This window comes from Labrus mixtus, unplaced genomic scaffold, assembly GCF_963584025.1.
Source record: "Labrus mixtus unplaced genomic scaffold, fLabMix1.1 SCAFFOLD_286, whole genome shotgun sequence".
Taxonomy (NCBI): Eukaryota; Metazoa; Chordata; class Actinopteri; order Labriformes; family Labridae; genus Labrus; species Labrus mixtus.
In genome coordinates, this window is record NW_026870210.1 from 2,078 (window position 1) to 6,459 (window position 4,382).

At 46.1% G+C, this 4,382-nt stretch overlaps 1 long non-coding RNA gene across 1 annotated transcript; it reads right to left on the minus strand.

The window, feature by feature from the left end:
• Nucleotides 1–1,233: 1,233 nt before the first annotated feature.
• On the minus strand, nucleotides 1,234–3,931 carry LOC132967023 (uncharacterized). Its single transcript, XR_009670584.1, has 2 exons — nucleotides 2,280–3,931; nucleotides 1,234–2,147 (listed from the first exon to the last, which is right to left on the minus strand). It is a non-coding gene; the product is annotated as an uncharacterized LOC132967023 (long non-coding RNA).
• Between the last annotated feature and the right edge of the window lie 451 nt (nucleotides 3,932–4,382).

A 4,382-nucleotide genomic window follows, 5' to 3' on the forward strand; every position in this document is an offset into this window, starting at 1 on the left:
CGGGGCTGCATGTGACTCCATGACCAGGGAGGACTCTTCATGAGAACGCTTCAGACACAAACATTCAATCCTCTTTTTGTCCTTTTGATTACAAAGTTTATCCCGTCGCAGTGTTCGAATCCTTTTGACTTATTCAAGATATTCAACAGAAATAAAAAAGGTGAAGCAACGCTCTCTGTTCCTCTCTAAAGATTTCAGTTTGGTGTTTTTGGATTGGACGGTGGGTAGAGCAGGAAACCAGGAAGAGAGAGTGACGAATGACCTGCAGAATAAAATCGCTGGATGTCCGTCTTGTCTCCATGACAACAGTGTGTTGTCAACGACCGCTGTATGACTGACACGGCTCCGTTTGTTTCTTATCGAGCGAGGAGGATGTGGGTACAAGACACGATACGTATGAGGCAAAAATTACACGGAGTATCTTATATTTTGAAAAGAGCGCCGCTGACTTCAACAGCGCCTTTCTGAACATTTGAAAGATTTTAAACTCGAAGCGCTCAGGCTGACCGCACAGAAACGGAAAATATACGCTGACCGGCCATCTGCTGCGTCAGACGCTCTCTACTCCATTGAAAACTATTGAAAAAAGACTTCCTGTCATGATGTTCTCTGATTGGAGCGACTCGCTCTGCTCAGGTGTTCTCACCTGTGACTCTCTGTGTGAAAGAGCTGGACAGTCCCGCTAACTGTCTCTGTGTTTATCTCTTATCGTTGTCAGGAAGCTGGAGTTTTAAACTGACAATATCCAAACCTGTTTGAAACCACGGCAACATAGACTGAAGTCCTAGGCGTCCAATGGCTGATGATTTCCTGTTTACAGTTATCAGAAACTTGCAGACTGTTACAATGTTCTGAAACGTTTCCAACTTCATTGTTCAGATCAGACGATGAGCCGGAGGTCGTCTGCAGAGCCGCTCTCATGAGATACATGTTGTTTTTAAACTTTTGGTTATTTTTTATACAATCGCTCATTAAAATAACTGAGATCGTTTTAAAACGTGCAGAAGAACTGAATATCTTCTGTTCTTCTCGAGGGCGCACGTCTCTCTCAGGCTGAGTGTTGGGTGGGATTAAATTTGGGGGACATCCGTTGGAGAGACGCTTGTAGATGTCATTATCCCTGTGGGGAGTCTCATCATCGTCCTGCAGCGGAGAGAGAGAGGCGCTCTGCACGCCGATGAGGGCGAGAGAGAGAGAGACAGAGAGAGAGAGAGAGAGAGAGAGAGAGAGAGAGAGAGAGATAGAGACAGAGAGAGAGAGAGAGAGAGAGAGAGATAGAGACAGAGAGAGAGAGAGAGAGAGAGAGAGATAGAGACAGAGAGAGAGAGAGAGAGAGAGAGATAGAGACAGAGATAGAGACAGAGAGAGAGAGAGAGAGAGAGAGAGAGAGACAGGCGTGACAGTCCTACGTCTGCAAGAAAATAGTGATGATCTCGCTAAAAAAGAAAAAAAAACAGGAAAAAGGCTGCAGATCTGCACAGTCTGTGTGTGTGTGTGTGTGTGTGTGTGTGTGTGTGTGTGTGTGTGTGTGTGTGTGTGTGTGCAATGAAGAGCAGTGGAAACATCCTCCGGCTGCTTCTAATCATAGCGAGTCCTGTGCAAGAATACCTGGAATTAATTGGAAGGAGTAAAATTAGCGGCAGAGTTGATATGTGAAAATGAAAGTCATCAGTCAGTATTCACCCCGAGGGGCAGAGGGAGGAGGGGACGCACGCCTTCCTGCACCGTGTCCGTGGAGCTGCTGTGAATCAGACGGGGCCGTGCAGGATTAGGGGAGGGGGATTTGACTTCAAACTTTAAGTGGACTGATGGAAATGACAGTTTTAATTGTGAAGGCGGGTAATCACAGCGAGGCCAGTTTTAAGAAGACAGAGAGTGGGCAATCTGAAGCTTCTTTAATGAAAGTTCTTTAATATGTTTTCACTGTTTACACACCACGTTACCATGACAACAGAATCTTTAACTTTCATATGTTACAAGTAAAAATCCAACGATGTCGATACAACAAAGATAGAAGTCATAGTTGACAAATATCTTGTTTTTATTTACCAAAAAGTGCATTTAAACCAAGCAGCAACCTCCAGTATGAAAACTGAAGAAGTGAAAAAAAAAATCCTGCAGTTCCTGGAGTGTCCACTAGAGGCTGGCTGCAGAAGCACAGGAAGTCACATACACACCCATTCTAAAAAGCCTGTTTTTACAGCAGAGATTAACATGTTTACAGCCTGGTTCAAAAAACCAAATAGGTGTGATTAGCTCATGATGGACACACACTGTACGGGGGGTGAATGTTTTGATGACTCATCAGTTTTGATTTGATGAAGGATAAGAGTTATTCACAATAAGGCGTGTAGCTGACCTGATTGACAGGTGGGCGCGGTGTAACGGTTTGTCAGGAGGTTTAAAACCCGCCTCAGCTCCAGCTCTCAGCCTGTCGTTAGGTTGACTGAAAGTTAGACTGAGACAGCATTTCCAGCATGGAGACCGCCATCGATGGGACTCCAGCGCCCCCTGCAGGAACAGACGGGGACGACACTCAGGCTTCAAACGTTAATATTTACAGTCTGTGGTTTAAACTTCTGCACGCTGTCTTCAGCATAAAACCATTATGTTGACATGTTGTTCTCCTTCACAGTCTCATTTAATAGATTTGTTGTTTTTTAAAATATTTTGGTACTCAGAGATGCTCTCGATCGTTTTGAGTCTTGAGAGTTTAAACACCCTTCGCTCCTCCCCGTCCTCTCCTCTCTGCACGGTGACTGATGTGTGTATTGTGCTTGCAGATGCAGCACACACACACACTCACACACACACACACTCACACACACACACACACACACACACACACACACACACACACACACACACACACACACACACACACACACACACACACACACACACACACACACACACACACACACACACACACACACAGACACACAGACACACACACACACACACACACACACACACACTACAGTCTGGGATTAGTCCATGTTGTGGCTTTAAGCGTATTTCGCTGGTTTTTGATGTATCCCTGCACACCCATGAAATGTTGATTTCCACTTCAAGAAGGCAGATTCTGAGCGTGCAGGCCAGCCACACTCAATTTCAGTATCTGCTTTCTGCAAACAGATCCGGCACAACATCCACTTCAGATTACTCTCCCCAGCACAATGAATGATGCAGATACCTCGCTCGCTGTACAACCTCGCGACAAGTACAAGCACGTCAACACACTCAGCCCGACAACAAAAAAAACACAAAAAAACAAAAACACTTTCACACCTACTAATCCAGAATCCTGGTGCCAAAAATAACAGCTCGGGATGAGATGGATAGAGGAGGACAGATTATTGTGGCTCTAATCTGTGAAAAGCGGACAATAAAACACATTGAAAGTGATTACAGCGCTGTTATTGGCATCAGGGTCACTCCATGCAGCGTGCTCCTCCTATCCTCTGCTTTACCTTTCAGCGGACAATGAAGTCTGCTGCACAACTCCACACAAACAAACACAAACACAATGATGATGCATGGAGGAGGAGGAGAGAAAACAGAACAGAGAGAGAAAAGTAAGGAGGGAAGACGGAGAGAGGAGAGAGGGGTTTTTTTTTGGAGCTGAAGCCACAAATCATGGAGAAGATTAAGCGTCTCCTGTGCGAGGCGGAGGAGGTGTAAATAGAAACGTGTCCCTGGGAGAGATCCTGGAGACCGAGTGCTTATCTCCCTGAGTGTTGTCAAAACACATTTGTCAATCTGCGAGTGTTTCAGAGACTATAGGAGAGCTGATATACAAAAAGAAACAACCGCATGCCAAGGAGAACACGAGAGCTGCACAGATATGAACACCTGAGACGAGACCAATCTGTGTTCACTCAACTTTGACCTCTAGCTTCACCTCTGTGTGTGTGTGTGTGTGTGTGTGTGTGTGTGTGTGTGTGTGTGTGTGTGTGTGTGTGTGTGGACGCTGCAGCACCAACACATCATCAAACAGCTGCAGGCTCTTTTCCCTCGTTCACCAGCTGCAGCCACATCTCAGGAAACGATGAGAAACGGCTCCACTCTCTAACTGTGTCTGTCCATTAAATTGGTCGAGTGACTCTGGGCTCTCTTACTCTTCCTGTTTCGCTGTAATGCGTCCTCTGGGAGTCTTCTTGGACAGGGATGCCGGCTCCCTCTGCAGCTCCTCGGCCCGGACGCTGCCAGAAACAGCTGCGGGGAGCTCGGGGGGGCGGCAGGTCCACATTGTTTCTTATCCAACTGTGAGCAATAACTAACATCCACTGTGATGTTTGTAGGTGCTGCATTCAGGCCAAACCAATGGAGGACAGATTAAGAGGCAGACAGTAAAGTTATAAGGAGAATCATTGACTTGT